Here is a 22,502-nt window from a genome sequence, read left to right on the forward strand (position 1 = left end):
CCTTGTCAACACTCACCAGCTACAAAATTGCACACAGTCACTATCCATTAGGAAAACAGGCCCAGTTCAATTCAGCTACATCAAAGAAAACAGCCAGACCCATACATCAGTATCAGACCTAAGAGATAAAAAAATGGTTCAACTTCTCTCACTAAACTTACACCCAGACTCAGGACCACGCCTTCAAACCAACCAAACACCACTTAATTCATCAGCTCCAACAATTACCAACAGAAAACCAACTAATCCTATCCCCAACATACTATGAATGCATATAAACCTCAGAAGCATCTACACCAAAATTCTAGATCTCCATGCAAGCATTGCAGCATACAACTCAGACATTTTTAATCATCACTGAAACTTGGCCAAGTCCAAACACCAAAGATGAGGAAATCCTTCCCATAGGATACAATACAGTAAAAGATGAGAGTACACAACAAGCTGGAGGGGTTTCAAAATGTTTTAAAAACATACCCACATCACCAGATACCAAACTAAGTCATCCAACTATCCAACCGCTGAAATCCCTATTACCCTCCTACACCTGAACAAGCACATAACTATTTGCATTGCTGCCACATATATCCTCCAATCAACAACATTCTCATTCTCAAATACATCATTCAATGGTTTTCCACTAATGTAAATAACGAAATTATTTTACTTGGGGATGTGAATAGACACTATTTACCTGTAAACACCGACTCCCCTACCTTCTCTATTAACCTGTTCAATTTCACTCAAGTAGTCACCTCACCCACTGGAATCAACAAACACAGCAACAGGCACTCACTGCTAGGCTGGATCCTTACCACCTCACCCTCAAACACCTTTGGCTGTCTCCCAGACATCAGTGAACATCTCTCTACATTTATCACAAGAGAAACTAACCACACCCCCAAACATACAGTATTAAAACAAGTATGTAGACTCTCAGCTTTTAAGAAAGACACCTTTAAAAAAATACATCTCCAATACAACTGGAATAGTCTAAAACTGACCACTATAAGATGCTGTTAACCATTTCAATAATACATTCTTTAACATACTAAACAAGTTACTTCCCATAAAAAATGTCCAAAAGCAACCCTGCCCCAGGGCTCAACAAACAAACTAAATGGTTAAAGCTAAATAGAGCCAAAGCCTGAAAGGCATGGAATAAAGACAGACCACAAAAGTGGCAAATTTTTAGACAACTTAAAAACTGATGTAAACAGTTCAAACTAGACAAAAACTGTATGCTTTCACTCACTTCAAGGCAAACATCCCCACAATCCCAAGTAGTTCTGGACAACCATAAAAACCCTACTATACACCCCAGTCAAACCACCACCTCATCTTTTAGCACAAACACAGACCCCCATAGCCACCCAATTCAACACACTATTTAATCTTTCCTCTAATCCAACCTTCCGTCTCTTTTATCCCCACCAATACTCACAATACGCCTCTTTTCTTTCCACCAAATACCTACCTCAGCTATCAAAAATTACCTTCAAAAACTGAAAATCACTGCACAAGCTACTGATAAACTCCCACCCAAATATCTCAACAGGTCAATCACAGAAAACTATTACCAACTCTCTGGGTCCAAAATCTTAAAAAGATGCATACATTCCGTACTCCTAACCATCTCATAAACAAACTACTCTCCCCTACATGACATGGCTTTCAGCCACACCACAGCATAACAGCTCTGCTTTGTTTCTGTTGGTATTTATGGTTTCTGAAAAACTACGGTAAACTAACATCCTCCCCGTTCCTAAATCTGTCAAAAGCATTTTACACAGTATCTCACCAACTCCTAATCAATGAACTATTTTCCCTATCACTATGTCATTCAGCTTTTACTTGGTTCTGTAGTTCTCTCTCCAACAGACAACTGGCTGTAATATGGAATTACCCTTCCTCCCTGTTTCAGTGAGTGTACTACAAGGATCAATTCGAGGCCCAGCACTTTTTAATATTTTGACAAACAACTTGCACAATGCCATCAAACCTGCCACCTTAGTACAATATGCTGACAATGCCACTATCATCTGCTCAGTCTCAACCCTTCCACTAATTCAGCAAATGACTCAATTATCCTTCACTTCCATAGCATCATGGATAAAGGCTCATCAGCTAATCTTAAATACTGAAAACACAAAATTCTGATTTTCATGTCCAGATCTCTTTTAACAACCAGTGGATCCTTTAATATTACCTCAGTGAACACCACCACCACCACAGAAACTAACAAATACCAAACGCAAGGAGTCATACACAATAACTTAAGATGTGACATGCATGTCAGCCGGGCCAACAAGAAAACTCACCAAAAACAGGACTTCCTCTACAGACACAAACCCTACCTCCCAGCCTCCTCAAGAAAATCCTTATCATCCTACCTTACTCCCTCCCTTCTCTACATATCACCCATATTATCCAACATTCAAGCCACCCTACTAAATTATAGGCATGCTTTAACAAAATAACCAAATCTGCAGCTAACGCATCCTACTGTAAGCACCACTACTTAAAACTGAAGAAGTTCAACTGACTAGATCTACCTAATCACTTACATTCACTCAACTTCAAACTGCCCACAAAATAATACACAAATCACACACATGCCCCTTTCTACAAAACATTCTCCAACAGTACTCCTCAACACATTGCCCTCACTCAGGTAATCAGAGCCTACTAAAAATTTCCAAATCCTGTAATACTACTAGAAATTCACAATACCTGCCCTATGTCACCAGACAGTGGAACATCCTCTCTAGCCCACTGTTTATCTAGCTTTAAGCATAACCTAAAACAGCACCTAAACTCCTCCTGGCTCTGTTCTTGTTCACACTGTGACTTTTCCCCTCTCAGATCTCTATACTACCAGCAACCCCTAACACTTCAGCTCTCCCATCTTAATCTATAACTTGTTTGTTGTTGTTGTTGTTCATTAGCGGACCGGAGTTCTGCTGTAGTGACCCCTAACCGGGAAAAGCCGAAAGACAAACATCTTAATCTATAACTAATGTACATAAATCCTACCTACATTTACACCTATGCACTGCTTTTTATCACTCCTATGTAAATGAAATTTGTATATTGTTGTACATGTAAATGCAACCTGTTTATTACTGTATTATAATGTATTAACCTCTGTTTTGATTGTATTACACATTGCATGATACTAAAACCCAAATTCTACTGCTTAGAAACTGAATTTATTTTTCTGTATTTTTTTTTTTTTTTTTGCAATTTTTGTAACTTTAATGGATCTTTTCTCCTAGAGCCTCTGCTGAAAATGGGTCTGAGTGCCCAGTCAGACTATTCTGGTAAAGGAAAGGCAATAAGTAAACAATATATAATAAGATGTGCTTTGCAGTGTTTGTACGTCTGTCTTACTGACACACAACTTTGCTAACAGGTTTGTACCTTTTGAATGTAATGCTCCACTTTCATAAAATTATGTTAGGAATGTGAATGAACATTATACAGTCATGTCTGACTACTTAAGTTTAATGCAAATCTGAAGATTTCTGAAGAGATGCATTACTGCTAGATAATGTACTTTTAGGTGATGAAAGCAGCCCATTTGTTACTTTCACTGATTTTTTGTTTACTGCTGAAAACAGACTGTAAAATCTTTTAAAGGTGATTGTCTCTTCAAAGGACTTGGCTGGCAGAGTTACATCAGGAAATGCAGGTGTGCGATGACTTGAATAGGAGACTGCAGTTAATAGGAGTATGAACTGACCTCCAACGCAAAGGTCCAAGGATGGGCTTTTGTATGAAAAAAAAAAACAGTGTGAATGGCAATAAGGAAATCTGGTGTTGTGCTACAGGAGTGAGATAATATAAAAAAATAGGATGTTATTGTCACACTTTAAAGACACCGTTTACAGTATTGTATGTATTCCTAGCGCTTTACTTCTACAAAGACAACATCAGATTATGCAGTTTCTTCAAAAGGCCGACAAAATTAACAACAGTATGCAGTGGGTGCATCAGAAGCTACATTAAATAGATAAAATGAAAAACAGCATCAATATCCAGGAAAACATTTGGCTCTATACCATACAGGGATAAAGTTCTGACAACCCAACCCATACAATCCAAGGTTTGAATTGTGTCTTAGGCATTGGAGAAGTTGACTGCAGGAATGAGAGTAAAATGGCCAATGTCTGCTCAGCCATCACAACATGTTTGGTACTTAGCACACAGAGACCAGAACACAGGACCCTGTGCAATGACTAGGTGTGCAGCCCTAGTCAAACAGCACTTAAAGCTGTAACTGGAATCAGCACATGTATAAAGGTACCTGCTTATCAGAGACCCCACACCGAAGCATTTTATAGTACCCCACATTCATGGATAAAAGAGTGCTTAAAATGTATAAGATGCACCCTACACTGACCGATTACATTACAGTGACCATGAAACAGTGGCAGACCCCTTTGCAATTAAGCCATGATAAAGGACAACTTATTACTCCAGGGATAAAAATTCAAAGGGGAATATTCCAGGGTGACTCTCTGACACTGCTGCTATTCTGCCTTGCCCTTAATCCATTATGCTGTCTACTTAACAGTTTAGGTCATGGGTATAACTTGGCTCCTAGAAAACCATAAAGTGCAAAGACTTAACGCTTTGTTGACGATTTAAAACTGTATAGCTCATCAGATGAGGAACTGAAAGCACAACTGCAAGCTGTCAAAGCTTTTTCAGATGATATAAGAATGTCATTTGGTCTTGATAAATATGCAAAAGCAACCTTTAAAGCAGGAAAACTGCATCACCAAGAAAATATCAGTTTGGGACAAGAATGTGATATAAAAGAGCTTGAGCAAGAGGGAGTGTATAAATATTTGGGAATTGATGAAGGATCAACAATAAAACATGAACAAATGCGAATAAATCTTAAAAATGAATACTTTGGAAGACTTAAATTAATCCTGAAAATACAGTTGACATCTAGGAACAAAATCCAAGCTATACACCAATTTGCTCTTCCTGTCCTAACTTACAGTTTTGGAGTGACTGACTGGCCCAAAAACGTGTTGGATAGATTAGATAGGAAAACAAGAAGGATGCGTCATGCTCACCAAATAATTTATAAAAATCAGTGCATACCAAGTGATTACATGTATAGATCTGCAATCATGGGACTCCACACATATCTGCTGATCTCACAGGAACCAAACACAGTGAAAGTTTTGAAACATGAGGAAAATAAATCTAAGATGACCGCTCTGCTTAATCTAGTAGAAGCATATCGCCATCAAGCAGGAATGGAAATCAAACCAGAAGCAGATAAAAGGCAGCAACTGAATGTGCCAAAAAGCAAAAGTAAGAATATAAGGTGAAGGACCAGATGAGAAGGCAAGAAATGTGGAAAATGCATAAATATAGTTGCAAGTATAGAAAATTTCTGGAAGAACCTTGTGTGGGATCAGGAACAAACGAAGGAATGGTTAAGGAGGGGCAAATTCAAACCAAGAGATGAAAGGTTAATATTGGTGGCTGAAGATAGTGGGCTATGTACATGCTGGTTTACAAAGTCCATTGAATATGTGGGAGAAACAGACAAATGTAGTTTTTGTAAAACCGAACTGGAAACAGTCGCACATCTCATTTCTGGTTGTGACATACTAATGGCAGAAGGACTGTATACTGAAAGGCATAATGATGTGGCAAGACTGTTGCACTGGGGATTGTGCAAACATTATGGTACTGAAGTGGGTGAAAAACACTGCAAATATGAACCACAAAGCATCACAGAAAATGATAAAGTTTACATTACATGGGATCACCCATTATGAACAGCTTAAAAGACAGATGCTTGAAAACCGGATATAGTGGTCCATGAAAAGAAGGTAAAAGTAGTATTGATTATTGAAATAGACACACACAGTGACTACAGTGTTTTGCGTAGAGAGAGACACAAAGTTATAAAATATCAGGATCTGCAGGCAGAAATGAGAGCAATGTGGAAGAAAGACACCCAGACAGTTCCAATAGTAGCAGGAGCAACGGGTCTTATAAAAAAGAATCTACAATTGGATTTAGATATGTTACCAAAACATGTAAACCCCGTACGAACTGCAGGAGGAGTCATTACTAGGCACACTGCAGGTGCTACAAAGAGCACTTTTGGCTGACATCAAAGACTGAAACAATACTAATTTCATGAACTTTAACTGTACTTTGACTAAGGAATGGGTTCCATTCCCTTCATGGTGTTAGAAACCCAAAAGATTTGGAGAACTTAAAAAAAAGGTGATTTAAAACTGTATAGCTCATCGGATGAGGAACTTTGAAAATACAACTACAAGCTGTCAAAACTTTTTCAGATGATATAAGAATGTCATTTGGTTTTGATAAATGTGTAAAAGCAACCTTTAAATTAGGGAAAACTGCAACACCAAGAAAACATCAGTTTGGGACAAGAATATGATATAAAAGAACTTGAGCAAGAGGGAGTGTATAAATATTTGGGAATTGAAGGAAAATAGGATATTAGTTGGCAAATGGCCCTGGGGCCCTTACAAGCCTAGCAGAGAGTTTATCCAAAAAAAAAATCAACAATAAAACATGAACAAATGTAAACAAAACATAGTAAGGAATACTTTAGAAGACTTAAATTAATCCTGAAAACAGCACTGACATCTAGGAACAAAATTCAAGCTATAAACTAATTTGCTCTTCCTGTCCTAACTTACAGTTTTGGAGTGACTGACTGGCCCCAAAAGGTGTTGGATAGATTAGACAGGAAAACAAGAAGGATGGTTCATGCTCTTTAAATGATTTATAAAAATCAATGCATACCAAGATTACATATTCCCCATTCTGAAGGAGGGCAAGGCCTCCTTGAAATTGATTACATGTATAGATCTTCTATTGTGGGACTGTACACATATCTGACAATAAATCTAAAATGACTTCTCTGCTTATAGGCATCAAGCAGGAATGGAAATCAAACCAGAAGTAGATAAAAATCAGGTAGCAACTGAATATGCCAAACAAAAGAAAGAATATAGGTGAAGGACTAAATGAGAAGGCAAGAAATGTGGAAACTGCATAAATATAGTTGCAAGTATGGAAAACTTCTGGAATAACCTTATGTTGATCAGGATCGAACACAGGAATGGTTAAGTAGAGGCAAATTCAAACCAAGAGATGAAAGGTTAATATTGGCAGCTCAAGATAGTGGGCTACGTACACACTGGTTTACAAAGTCCATTGAATATGTGGGAGAATAGACAAATGTAGGTTTTGTAAAACAGAATTGGAAACAGTTGTGCACTTTGTTGCTGGTTGTGACATACTAATGGTAGAAGGACTATATATTGAAAGGCATAATAATGTGGCAAGACTGTTTCACTTGAGATTGTGCAAACATTATGGTATTGAAGTGGCTGAAAAATACTGGAAACATGAGCCACAAAGCATCATAGAAAATGATGAAGTCAACATCACATGGGATCACCCATTACCAAGAGTTCAAAAGATAGATGCTAGAAAACTGGACATAGTGGTCCATGAAAAGAAGACAAAAGTAGCATTGATTATTGAAATCGCCACACCCAGTGACTACAGTGCCTTACGTACAGAGAGATACAAAGTCATAAAATATCAGGATTTGCAGGCAAAAATGAGAGCAATGAGGAAGAAAGATACCCAGACTGTTCCAATAGTAGTAGGAACAACGGGTCCTATAAAAAAGAATCTACAATTGTATTTAGATATGTTATAGCGTTGTTGCCTCACAGTAAGACGCTGTCCAGTTCGATTCTCAGCTAGAGTGTCTTCTGCGTGGAGACATGCGTGAATGGGTGTGCCTTCGTTGAAGGTTGTGCGTCAGGCCTGGCAAGCCGGTATGTAAAATCAACTGCCAATCATTAGCGGACCTTCGTTCCGCTGTGGCGACTCCTAACCGGGAAAAGCCGAAAGACACAAACAAAAACCAACACATGTAACTCCATATGAATTGCAGATGGAGTCATTATTGGGCACATTGTCAGTGCTGCAAAGAGCATTTCTGGCTGACATCAAAGATTGAAATAAGACTAACTTCATGAACTTTAATCATAGTTTGTCTTAGGAATGGGGTCCATTCCTGTCATGGTATTACAAACCCAAAAGATTTGGAACAATTAAAAAAAGGTGACTGCCAGCTGACAAGGGAACTGGGAATAGGGCTTGTAAAAGAAAGGTAATGTCTACACTAGTCAAATCACAGGAAAGTTGACAGCTAGCAGGCAGCAGAAAAAAACTGAAAAATATATCCTGTGGAGCAGTACAGACAGAAAGGCAAGAAAGGAAATTTTAAATAAATCATTTACTTCCAGGATGGTAGTATTTCCAGAAAAAGAAACAAGATGAATTTCAGAAAAATATAAGAAAACAGTGAGGTAAGGGGATAATTTAAAGACTGTGTGTGAAAATATACTCAAAGTGAAATAGATACATGCTGCAGCAGTGGTGTCAAAAAAAACAAATAGGGAATCCAGGAATTCAGAGAAGCACATAAGGTACCATATTGTAAGAAGTGTAAAGAAGAATACTTGCCTAAAACTGAAACATTTTCCACTGTGAGGTGAAATTGTCCATATACTGCGGGCTTAAGTTTTATATCAGTCTAACCGTGTTACAGCTTGGCTACAAAAGCAGTGAGTGCACTCACAGGGGAGGGGGCACAGCACAACACTTAAGAAACTGGATGCAAGACTCCAGAATGGTCACCCTTACTAGTAAGTCACCTTATTAATGATATGCAAAACATCTAAAAGAAAGACTTTTGGGATTTCTACCAACAAATCTCTTAATACATTTCATTATTCAGCAGGGGGCTTTCACAGAGTAAAATGAACTGTGAATTTTCTTAAGTTGGTCTTCTACCATGTCTGATATCTAATCCATTTCTTTCTCAGTTGATTTCAGACTGCATTCTTACAGTATAAGCTTATACTAAGTCACCACTCAAATTACTATCTTCTACTAGATTTACAAATGAAGAAATTCACTGTTGACTTTATGGGTCTGTACCCCCCTGCAAGATAACTGGAAAGAAGGCCCCCCACCCAAGTAAGATTAATGAAACCACAGTGCAAGCTAAATTAATGAAACTGAAAAAATATGTAACATATTCTATGCAACATTATGGAACACTCACTTCTTGACAAACTTTTTAACCACATACACATTGCAATTAAAAGATGTAAAGAACAGTTGTGTACCTACCATAAATGTAGATGTTCGAGTGTATTCACTGTTGCAGTCATTACAATTGGGTTGTCCTGCTGGCAGGCTACCTGCAGTCGGCTTGAGTTCCAAAGTTTAGGTCTGGCATCGGTTGCTGTCGTCTCCTCCCTGACATCAGTGCGCCAGCGGTATAAAAGATGAAGTTGACGCCATTTTCTTCAATTTTTCTTGTCCCAGATGTCAGGTGCCCCTAAAAAGGTAGACTAAATTATGCCAAAAAGCATGCATACACAAAAACAGCTTTTCCTTAATCTACAAGCAAATACACCCCATAGGTTGTATAGAAAAGAGAAGTACAGATAAGTCCCAGCAAAGGAAAAGGGAGATGGTGGGAGGGTAATCTGGACTGCAACAGTGAATACACTCAAACATCTACATTTATGGTAGGTACACAACTGTACTATGTTCATCGTGTTTCACTGTTGCAGTCATTACAATTGGGTTGAATCCCAAAGCTAAGGTTGGGAGGCTGGTGCTAAATAGGATTAGGAGAGGCTATGAGGCCCTGCAGAACTGCAGTGGCAAAGCCTGCCCTGGATTTAGAGTAGAGAGGTAAGTGATAGTGCTTTGTAAAAGTGTGCAGTGAACTCCAAGCTGCAGCCTTTAAGATGTCTTTGGTTGGTACTCCTCTGAGGAAGGCTGCTGAAGTGGCTGCTGCTCTGGTTGAATGTGGCCTAATGCCTTAGGCACTGATTTGCCATGCTGTGAATAGCAGAAACGAATGCAGTGACCTATCCACTTTGAAAAAGTCTGCTTTGAGATGGGCTTTCCTTGTGATCATGCAGCATATGCTACTAGAAGTTGTTCAGTCTTTCTGAAAGCTTTGGTTCTGTCCAAGTAGAAGCGTAGCTGCCTGTGAATGTCCAAAGAATGCAGAAGTCTCTCACTCTTATTCTGTGGGTTTGGATAAAAGGTAGGCAAATGAATTGTTTGGTTAAGGGCCACACTGGACACTACCTTAGGCATAAATGTAGGGTTTGTCCTCAGAGAAACCCTGTCAGGATGGAAAATGATAAAAGGTTCCACAGCCATGAGTGCGTGTAACTCTGAGACTCGCCTAGCAGAGGTTATTGCTAGGAGCAGAGCTGTTTTCCAGGATAAGAATTTTATATCAGCTGCAGAGGTTGGCTCAAACGGAGGCAGTGTGAGTTTTTCCAAGACATAATTGAGGTCCCATGCAGGTATTGGTGCTCTCCTTGGAGGTCTTATGTTTTTGGCCCCTCTGAGGTATTGCCTTAGTAATGATGAGAAAAAATATGTGGTTCTGTATTGTAATGAGCTGAAATGGCAGAGGCATGAATTTTAATTGATGTAAAGGAAAGGCCTTTATCCAGCATCTCAGTTAAGTACTGCAAAATCCGAGGAATATTTGGAACAATCATAGTTTCATAGTTTGGTACTAGGCTATCTGCCCTGGGACATTTATAAGCCAAGCCATAGTGATGTGGCTTTCGCCACCCCATGTAATGGTACAAAAGTGTACAGTATAGATTTAGAATACTGTGCCTCTGTCTAGTAGTGACACAGTGAAGACCCCCTTACATAATAGAATTAGTTTACTGTGCCTCTGTCTAGTAGTGACACAGAGATGACCCCTGGGGTAAACCTATGATCTCCTATCCACTCGTCAAGATTTCTCTTGAAGAGAGTCAGTGAGGGGCTCTGCCTAACATGAACTGGGATTCTGTTCCAGAATATGGGAAGCCTCTGAGTTATGAATTTGTCCCTCCAGCATGTCCTATTCATATTTGTGCTGAGGCTTAAATCTTTAGCTCTCGTGGTTCTGATGGATTTGGATTTTTTGAGGTGGAGCATGTCCATCAATTCCTGATTGGACATGGCCTTGTACGTCAGGCACAGATCACCTCTGAGCAGGCGGTATGCTACTGAATAGAGCTGGAGTTTCTTTAGTCTGGCAGCATATGACATATGTTGGAGACCCTTGATCCTCTTGGTGAGGTACTTCTGGGGTCTATCTAGCTGTTGCAAGTGCCAGGTGAGGTACATACCAAATGGGGCATTGTACTCAATCATGGGCCTGATAAGAGAGGAGTATAGGGGTACAATGACCTCCTTTGATCTGGATGTGAATCCCTTCATGATAAGGTGGGCAAGGTAGAAAGTCTTTCTAACCACTTCGGCAATGTGGGTGTCAAATGAGAGGTCACTATCGACTTGGGTCCCAGGTCTCTGATTACTTTTTCCGTACTCAGTGGGTTACTGTCTATGTGATAATTTGTGGGTACTTTGTTTTTCCCAAAGGGGATGACTATACATTTTTTGGCATTTAGTTTAAGGCCATGACTCCGGCACCAGTTGTCCGTTTCAGTGAGGCCTTTCTGTAGGATGTACGTGTCAGCTGGTATCGACTATGGCGCCTAGTTTGCAGTCATCTGCGAACTTCGTCAGCCACAACCCTCCCATGTTTGCTTTCACATTTGAGAAATAAATGCCGAACAAGAGGGGTCCCAGGACAGAGCCCTGTGGGACACCACTTGTGACTGGCTTTGAGTCTGACATGGCTCCAGCGATTTTGACTTTATGGGTTCTATCCTTTAGCCAGTTTGCCACCCATCTTGTGACATATGGATTTACATTTAAGCTGTTGAGCTTGTCTATGATGCCAGAGTGGGGTATTGTGTCGAAAGCTTTAGCCAAGTTCAGGTAGGCTGTATGGACTGCTTTGCCCTCGTCAATGGCTCTAGTGATGGTTTCGAAAAAGTCAACCAGGTTTCAAAAGGCAGGATCTGCCCTTTACAAAGCCGAACTGGGTGGGATCAAGTGTCTATAAGTCCCCAATGTCTCTGTTTATGAGTTCCATAATGATTCTTTCCATAGCTTTGCAGACCAGGCTGGTTAAGCTTATGGGGCGGTAGTTACCAGGGTCTGTAGAGGTGCCTCCTTTGTGGAGTGGGACTACTGTTGCTGTACGCCAGTGTTCAGGTACATATCCTGTAGTAAGGCTAAGGTTAAATAGCATTTTTACGTGCGGGTTTAGCTCCTCTTGGAGTTCACGTAGCATGCAACCCAGGATACCGTCAGGTCCCATTGATGCTGTGTTTTTAGCTTTGCTGAGGGTGGTTCTCACCTGGACATCTGAGATGACAGGGAGGTTACATTCAGCTGGGATAAGTATTTCTTCTTTTGGGGGTGAGGGAGGGGAGAAATTTGCACTGAACCTGTCTGCCAGAATGTTGGCAATATCTGTGGGTTCAGTGTATTTTTTGTCATTGTGAACTAACTCTGAACATATCTGAGGGTTTCTGCCCAGGTTTCTAGCATAGCTGAAGAAGGCCTTGTGGTTATCTTTAGTGTCCATAGCGATTTTTCTCTCAAAGTTGGCCTTGGATGTTTTTATGAGAGAATGTAGATTTCTACTAGTGCTGATCAGAGATGCCTTCTCTTTATGGGATTTTGCCCTGTCGTGCAGTAGCTTCCTTCTTTTGTTATACAATTTGTTTATAGCTGGTGTCCACCAGACAGGACGCCTGCCCTTGGTGGAGAGGGTCTTGGTTTTATTTGGGATTGCATGATCCATGCATTCTTGGAGATGTCCGTAGAAAGCATTTGTGAAGGATTCTGCATTGTGGGATGTGGTTTCCACTGGCCCAGTGGGCTTAAAGGATACCATCTCAGTTTTAAGAAGTGTAAAGTCGGCTTTTGAGAAGTTTTTCACTGTAGTCTTTTGTGTTGGGGGTGGAGGTGGGATATGTATATCCAGGGTGATTAGGTTGTGGTCAGATCTCACTAGTGAGGGGTATACTTCTGGTGTGGAGCACTTTGTCCCCATGTTTGTGATGATCAGGTCTAGTATATTATCTCCCCTTGTGGGAGAGGTGACTAGCTGTTCCACTGCATTTGAATTTATGAATTCCAGGAACCTTTGGGCTAGGGTGTTTGGGCTAGAATAATGCACCCAGTCTATGTTAGGGTAGTTGAAGTCACCTAATATGATGGTGTTTGGTGAGACATTCATATCCTCCAATGTCTTCAGGAAGGCTGAGTGGGGTTCCTGTGATTGGGAGGGTGGTCTGCAACACACTATCAGTTGTACAGCAGTTTTGCCTATGGTTAGTTGCACCTGGATGGTCTCTGATGCTTCATGTGTTGCCACTAACCTGGAGGTGTGGGTGTCCTTGATGAATATGGACACTCCCCCTCCCTTTTTGGTTTGGCCCGAGTTTTGGGGACGAAAAGCATGATACGAGGTATAGCCTGGTAGCGCTGGGGTGCTATTAGGAGCCTTGAACCAGGTTTCAGTTACTGCACAGACATCAATGTTCTCCAATACTGAGGAGTGCTTCTAGAGCCTGCATCTTGAGATTTAGACTTCTGGCGTTGAACAGCATTACACTTAATTTTTTTCCATTTTTGTTTTCTAAGGAGGTGGGTTTGTCTTTTGAGCCTTGCCTAAAAAAGGCACTATGGGGGAGGCAAGAGCTTTAGCCAATATCCGGAAGCCCATTGGTGACAGATGCAAGCCGTCCCTTGCGAAGCAGCGTGGCTTGTCCAGCATGTCATCCCAAGCAGACAGACATTGGATCCCCCTAGAATGACACCAGTATTTGAGCCAATTATTAAAGCTGATCATCTTGTCTTTGTATTGTGGCATCATTCTTGGTGAGGGCAAGATGCTGCTCAGGGTCAGGGTCATACCAGCCTGGGCTACATAATCAGAGAGCTCCTCTATGTCTCTTTTCATGTAGTCCAGGGAGGTACGTCTCGGGTCATTCACACCGGCATGGACAATGACGGAGTCATATTTGTACTTGCTTTGGAGTGACCTGAGTGCATGTGTTATGTGGCGGATCCTAGCTCCCGATAAGCAGCACACCGTTACCCTCTCCTTTTTCAGCCTGGTAAGCGGAACGTCAGTGTGTCTGACTATAAAGTCACCTATTACTAGTGTATCAGGCATGTTGTTTGGCCTTAAGGGCTGTGACTGTTTGACACACTGATTTATTGAAGTATGTGTTGCATGTGTTATGTTTTGAGGTGGTGGATTTTTGGGTGTCTGCTTTGGGAGCCTCTGTTGTTTTGGTAAGTTTTTTGTTAGAGCCTCAGAGTATGTCTTTGTGTTATTAGGTGCTTGGTTAGCAGTTATGGTAGGTCTATGTGGGACTGGGTTTGGTGTGTGTGTGTGTGTGTGTGTGTGTGTGGTTACCTTCTCCTCCTGTCTGGTCTTGCCGGTCCTGAGTTGAGAGAGTTCAGCCTCCAGTTTGGCTATATAGTTGCATCTCTCACATGTATTTGTGTTTGTTGGGGGGAGGAGGAGAGGGTTGTCTGTGCACATGAGACAACTGTAGCATTGTCTCAAGATTCCAAGATTAACCAGCTGAACCGGAGAGGATGCTAGTAATCTACCACTCGACATGCTAGAATATTATAAGGGAGTGCTGTGTCTTTAAGGGTAGTGGGTACTCACAGGGAAGGTGGGTGGATGTAGTGCTTACTTTAGTTAGCGAGTGCTTACTTAGAAGAGAGGTTTTGAGAACAAGTGATAGGCTTATAATAAAGCGATTAGACTGATTATTATAAGAGTAGAGCTTTCTTAAGGGAAAATTTGAAGAGCAGACTTGGCGGAGCCAGAAAAAGTTTAACCGGCTATGCGCACAAAAACGCAAAGCCGTGCAAACACAGATTTTAAACAGGGAACTTCAAAAGAGCTAGAAATGGTCCAAAACAACCAATTACTACAAGCTCTTGTGCTGAGGTCACTCCTTCAGGGACAGATAGGCTGCTCAAGACTCCCACTGGTGAGCAAAGAAACTTCCTTCTATCCAAGTAAGGCAATGGACAACACAGGAACTACACCACAGCCCAAAATACAGCAAAGCCTGTACACTGGTCTAAACTAGTTGAGAAGAGGCGGGAAAACAAGGATATTTTTTTGTTTTTTTTTTGTTTTTGAGATAGAAAGCACACAGAAAAGCAGGAAACAGTAACAAATCAGTTACACAGGCTAGCACAATTTAGTGGGCAGCCTCAACAGTTAAATTTAACAAACAAACACTTTCGACCAATTTTCGACTAAATGAAACTTTAAGTGCAGATAATATATAATGCAACAAACAGTAAAAAAAACAGTTTAAGCTTGTTCAAGGTAAGCAAGGGAAGGTATTTCAGGTAAAAAAACAGCAAAAAAATACTTAAATTCACTTCTTCAGGGACAGATAGGCTGCTCAAGGCTCCCCACTCCCACTGGTGAGCAAAGAAATTTCCTTCTATCCAAGTAAGACAATGGACAACACAGGAACTACACCACAACCCAGAATACAGCAAAGCCTGTATACTGGTCTAAACTAGTCGAGAAGAGGCGGGAAAACAAGGATTTTTTTTTTTTTGTTTTTGAGGTAGAAAGCACACAGAAAAGCAGGAAACAGTAATAAATCAGTTACCTTGTGCCTGGTTCCAAGCACAGAATCTCTTCCATTTTTCTGCATAAGATTTTCTGGTGCTAGGCCTCCTGGCCTCCAAAATAACATCCATCACCGCTTTAGAGAGAGGTGTGTCTTGAATGGCTACATTATCCACCATGCTGCCAGGTTTAAGGTCCTGAGTTGGCTGTGCAGTATCTTACTGTTGTTGGGTCAATAAGTGAGGAATTTGAGGTAATGTCCAAGCTGGGCACTGAGACAAGCTCTTTAGGATTGGGTACCAGTGCTGGCGGGGCCAGTCTGGGGCAATCAGTATCATTTTTGGCTTCTCTTGTCTGACGTTGAGGAGTACCTTAGGGAGGAGAGGCAGAGGAGGAAAGGCATACACTGTTAGGGTTTTTCCAGCTGAAAGACAGAGCATCCACTTTCCATGCTTGCTTGTGATAAGTCCTTGTGCAAAATCTCTGTAGTTGGCAGTTGTGAGGGGAGGCAAATAGGTCTATTTCTGGGCATCCCCACTTCCTTGTTATCATGCTGAAGACTTGTGGATCGAATTTCCACTTGCGGGGATCCATTAGGTTTCTGCTTAGTTCGTCTGCCAGAGTATTTATCTTTCCTGGAAGGAATTGTGCTTGCAGATGTACTTAGTAAGTCAATGCTGTGTCCCACAAGTTCATGGCTAGTCTGCAGAGGGGGTATGAATGTGTGCCTCCCTGCTTGTTTATGTACCACATGACTGTAGTATTGTCCGTCTTTATCAGTAGTTGTCCTGGATGAAGTAGATCCTTGAAGGCTGTCAGGGCATTTTGACCAGCTAGCATCTCTTTTTGATTGCTATGTAGATGCATTTGACTTGCGGACCATGTGCCCTGAATACATCTTCCTGCCATATGGCCGCCCGCCAGGCATAATCTGATGCATCTGTTGTCAATGTCTGCCTGGCTGTGGGTAAGGTGAATGGCTGTCCCGTGTTGCGGTGACAGGCCTTTGTCCACCATCGAAACTCCTGCTGCAGGCAGAGAATGAGGGTAATTATTGTTTCCTGGCTGTGACAATTTGCATATGGAATTAGCAGAATGCAGGATGCCATGAAGCCCAAAGCCTGCAGAATTTTTCTTGCAGATAACTGGGTCTTTGTTGCCAACATTTTGAAATAAGTAGTCAGTTGTCTGTGTTTGTCTGGCGTGAGATATGCCATCTGGGCAGCTGTATTTAAGCTTGCAACCAGGAATATTATCTCTTGAGGGAGTACGAGTTTTGAGGATGCCATGAAGCCCAAAGCCTGCAGAATTTTTCTTGCAGATAACTAGGTCTTTGTTGCCAACATTTTGAAATAAGTAGTCAGTTGTCTGTGTTTGTCTGGCATGAGATAAGCCATCTGGGCAGTTGTATTTAAGCTTGCACCCAGGAATATTATCTCTTGAGAGGGTGCGAGTTTTGATTTCTTTTTGTTTACTGTGTACCCTAGACCTGTTAGTAATCTTTTTACAAATGCCAGATGCTGTAGTAGAGTGTCCTTGTTCTCTGCTTGAATAAGGCAGTCGTCTAAGTAAGGATTTATTTGTATTCCTCTTTGTCTGCAAAATGCAATTACTGGTGCCAGGCATTTTGTGAAGACCCTGGGCGCAGTAGATAAGCCAAAGGGCAGTGCAGAGAATTGGTAGTGCATTGAGCCAGCTATAAATCTGAGGTATCTTCTGCATGATTGTCTGATCTGGACATGCAGGTATGCCTCTTTTAGGTCTAAAGTCACAAGCAAAGCCTTCTTGCCCAGCATGGGCAGAAGCTGCTGCAGAGTTAACATTTTGAATTTTGGAATATCCAGAAATGTGTTTAGGATAGACAGGTCCAGTATTGGTCTCCAGGCTTTGTCCTTTCTGGGCATCAAGAATAGCCTTGAGTAAAATCCTAGTCCCTGCTCTTAGTGTGGTACTTGCTGAATGGCCCTCATGTCCATGAGGGATGAAACTTGTTTTTGTGCCTCTGCCCATTGATTGGGTGGCAGGTCTGGCATACCGTTTGGCCTTGGCAGGGTGTGAAAGTGGAATTGTAGCCTTGTTATACGATATTTAAGACCCATTTGTCCTGGGTGATCATGTGCCAATTTTGTGAAAAAAGTGCTAGCTATCCCCCCAAAGGAGCTGCCAGAAGATAAGTGCTTAGTGCTGGCAGGGGAAAGTCATTGAGACTGTTTCCTGTATGGCTGTGATTTTTCCTCTCCGCTTTTAGAGGTAGAAGCACCACATTGTTTAGGCCTGTATGAGCCTTGGTACTGTGATCTGCCTCTGGGGCGTCTGTATCTGCCTCTTTGTGGCCTGTCTGACACTGGTAAGGACCAATTCTTTGTAGGCCAGTTCCTGGTAAATCTGGGAGGCTGTACCTGTAAGAAATCCTTGACTGTTTCCATGGATTTAGCTTTGTCCTCCATTTTCGTCAACACCTCTTCTGCTTTAACACCAAACAAAGTATCATGCTGTAATGGAGCATCTAATAGTTTTGCTTTAACATGATTGGGCAGATTCTGTTCTTTTAACCAAGCAGCCTCCTAATGACAGAACCCGTAACAGCGGCCCTGCAGGAGGCCTCTGGAGAATCAAAATCACATTTCAAGGTATGCTTTCCCACTTGTTCAGCTGCATGCAATAAATCCTGCATTTCTTTGTTTTCTGCACATTCTGAATTTGTCAACATTTTCTGTTTAAGCAGTGACATAAGATTTTGCTGATATTTAAGCATATGAAACTGAAAATTTAAAGCTCTTACAGCCAAGGTAGCAGAAGTATAAATCTTTTTCCCCCATCTGTCCAGGGCCCTTGAATCCCTATCCGAGGGAATAGGGTTTTTTGCAGTGGAAGCCTAGACCCCTTTCGGACCCTGAGAGATAGTTGCTGGGTCAGCAGCAGTGTTTTTATACAGAAATTTATGTGAATCAGGAACCCTGTAGTATCTGTCTGGTTTAACAGGAGCTGGTGGTAAAGAGTCAGAAGACAGACCGGACTCTGAAAATACATCATCTACAATGTCTAAAACAGGAGGAATAGCAAGGGGCCTGTGCTGAGGTAATAAAAGGAAGTCTCTGAGCCTTTTCTTAGATTCTGAGTAATCTTGGCTCTCCCAGTGAAAATGCTCCCTCATAGTAAGCAGTGTCTCCCCAAAAGAATAATCCTCAGGAGGAGAGGCTGAAGGGATAGATTCTTCAGCATCAAAATCCTCATAGGGAGGAAGAGAATATTCCTGTTCAGAAGAGGAATCACAGGAAATGGAAACCTGATCTGAAGATTCATATTCTATCTCTTGCCTAGGCCTCTTATCAGGAGGGGGATGGGAACCCCTGATCAAAGTAATTAGGTAATTAGGTCTTCGGCCATTTTAAGCATCTGTTTTTTAGGCATGGAGGCCTGTCCAGGAGAATGCTGTACTTGTTTCTTTGTCTTTAGAGCTACTTTAGTCTTTGCCTTTGAAGCTGAAGTAGGTTTCACATATAACTGTGTAGGCCTGAAAACACCTTCAGAAGCTGATGCCTGCTCAGTGGCTCCGTACCCATCTGAGGGAACAGTTTCCGAGTGTCCAATACCTTGAGTTTCCATCGGCTCCCCGTGGGAGTCGGAAGCAGCCTGTGGCTCTGAGGTAGCGGGCGTCAGGAGCTGCAAAAGCACCTCACTGAGAACCGGCGACAGGCCTAGAGGAAGCCTCGGTTTTGGACCTCGGATGCCTGTCCTTTTCTTTGCGCTTTTTATAAACTCCGGTAGTCGACTGTTCCGACTGCATTATATAATTAAATCTTCTGCCAAAGTAATGAAATGCAAAATCGTACCGATGCTTAATAGTGCGTTAGTTAAATCTAGCACAAAACCGACAACTAGCAACGTCGTGGTTAGGGCCTAGGCAAGGAATATAGTAAGAATGAAAATCCTTATGAGGTATTTGCTTCCCACAAGAAATACAATTAACTTTTTCTGACATCGGTCTGGAGCAAGAAAAAAGTTTCCCCAACAGGATACTTAGCTTTAATGAAGACTTCAGATCTGAAATTCGAATTTGAAAATCTCAGGAGTCGGCCGACCGGCACTTGCGAACTGCTTTTGCTTCGGGCACCGCGCGGCAAGAAAGACTGAAGAAAATGGCATCGGCTGCATCTTTTATATCCCTGGCGCACTGACGTCAGGGAGGAGGCGAAAGCAACCGACGCCGGACCTAGACTTTGGAACTCAGGCCGACTGCGGGTAGCCTGCCAGCAGGATAACCCAATTGTAATGACTGCAACAGTGAAATATGATGAACAATCAGCAGATTAATCTCTCCTTGCTTGCTATTTTGCTAATCTATGACTGACTGTCTCATAATGGTCTATTCATTAAAATTTAACAAACAAAAGTTCACACAGCAACAACAGCAGGACTGTGACTAGATGGTGAAATCATTGTGAGCTGTGAAGACATCTGTCCTGAAATCACAAAGTTTAAAGACAAAAAATACAGGTACATTTCAAATTGGCAATATTAGTTTTTTGCCACTGACTAGTATGACTGAATTCCATCTCCTAGACAGTTAGCAGTAATGGCAATGTTACTTTCCTTTTACCAACTAATTAAAGAAATTCTGTCACAGTTTCCTTCTATTTGTCCAGAGTCCTATATTTTCTTTAAAACTGAAAATGCTACACATTATGTCAAAATGGCCCCTAGCTGAAAACTCTTACTTTGTTCTCTGATACAGAGCAGACCACACAGAAAAATTTAATAAAGGAAATGTGCCTTGTTCAAAGCTCAACACACACATATAGCAATGCAATCATCTTAACAGCAGGGTAAGAGAATTCAGCACAGACGGACTATAACTGGAATTAAGATTACTATCTACCACAACCCTAAAATGGAAAACAGTACAGAAACTGGAAAAACGGCAAGACTTGTGACAAAAAATGAAGTTCTTGGGATACAAGCTTAGCAGTTTCTTATCTTATTACAATAAATGTATTTGCTATTATCAAAAGATGTAGTCAAATGCAAGACTATAAATAACCTCTTCTGCAGCATTGACAGAACGCTTTGGACTGATAGGTATATCTCGCAGAGGATACTGCTGCTATGGAACAGACTTCCCATCCAAATAAAGTTGATCCTTGTTCATTTTCTAGTGCAACTTAGATCTATGGATTGGAAACAGAAAATTTACCCCAGGACTGCTCCCTGTATACTAATGGACAGAGGCAGCTCATAAATGCTTTATCCCATGCATGGGTTCCCTCAAATGATCTATGCTACGATTCCAGTTACTCTCACTAGGAGTAATACATAATTATTGACCGTGGGATTGGTAAGGTCAATCTATAACCAACTGGGATAGGTTATTTCGAGCATTAAAAAGAAAACTGGCTAGGCTTAAAATGGCCCGCATGGACAGCTAGCCTATTACTTAAAAAGGGAATGTCTGCCACCCCAAGACCTACTAACTTCAGAGAATAACAAGGTCTTTGTACAAGATACTTGTTAGTCAATAACAGGTATATAACCCGCAAAGCTTCTAGTCAGTGAAAATGTGCGTTAACAAACAGAAACTTTCAGCTCAGCAGGAATGGTGTTTCATTGTAAAATAATTTCTGTGTGTTCTGTAACTAATATCCACTGACTGCCTTGACAGATTCCAGCTCCATGAACATGACAAAATGATTATCAGCAAAAGAATAAATGAATACAAATTATGGGACTGTATCTGAGGGGTTGTGATAACAAACATACTTATGATACAGCTATCAGGACAGCATATACATTTGTAACAAAATAAAATGGCAGCCAGGAAATCCAGACAAATTCGTAAAGGACTGTACCACTAAGCAGAAGCATACTTGGCTCAACCAGCACCCTGTGCTGGTACTGTGAATTAGCATCAGACCCCCTTCAGTTCTTCAACTGGAGAGAGAATTTTTTTAACTGTAGCAAGCCGCGGTGGTGTAGCGGTAGCAATGTCGCCTCACAGCAAGAGGTTTTCCCGTTCAATTCTCGGCTGGAGCGCCTTTTGTGTGGAGTCTGCATGTCCTCCCCAAGGTCGAGTGGCGTTCGATAGACATGCGTGAATGGGCGTGCCTTCGTTGAAGGTTGGGCATCGAGCTGGAACCTCGGCACTGTAAAAAAATCTACTGCCAATCATTAGCGGACCGGAGTTCCGCTGTGGCGACCCCTAACCGGGAAAAGCTGAAAGAAGAAGAAGCAAGCAGTTTAGACCACACACAGACAGCTACAACTCTCTCAAGTTTGACAGCAAATGCAACACAGGATTTTAAAAGCCAGTACTGCATTAAAGAGAGATTCGGATCAGCAGCTCATACCCACCCCCAAAACTGTGCATGTAGGGCAGTTACCTGTCTCACCCCAGCCCTAGCTATGCTACTGCCACTGAGGTGAGGTCTTCACTTAACAGACTGGTTTATCAGATACAGGAGATTAACATGGACTCTTACCAAAGTTGAAAAGAGTAGTCAAGAAGAAACAGAAATGACTGAACTGTACAATACAGAATTACATAAAAGGGAAGAATTACTTTGCACTGTTAAAATACACCAGTAGCATAAGAGAAAAAGAACTGTATGGTTTAACAGGGCCATCAGTGCTTTTCTGGGCAAACATTATTGCAGCTGGTAGACTGCTTACGGTTAAGTATTGACTGTGCTTTACAGGCTAGGCAGGTATCTGCTGTTTTTGTACGTACTTTGCAACATAAGAGCTAACACAAATAGCAAACAGATTTTTGGTTTGTACTTACATTTGTATTATGGACTTGTACTGATGGTGTCCTTATGTTTCAATGCTCTTTTCAATTGTTTAATTTTGTAGGTCCATTGTTTCAGGTGAAATTGGTTAGTTAGCTTGACCTTGG

Source organism: Protopterus annectens, chromosome 2.part1 (assembly GCF_019279795.1).
Source record: "Protopterus annectens isolate FY-2018-M chromosome 2.part1, PAN1.0, whole genome shotgun sequence".
NCBI classification, from domain to species: Eukaryota; Metazoa; Chordata; order Ceratodontiformes; family Protopteridae; genus Protopterus; species Protopterus annectens.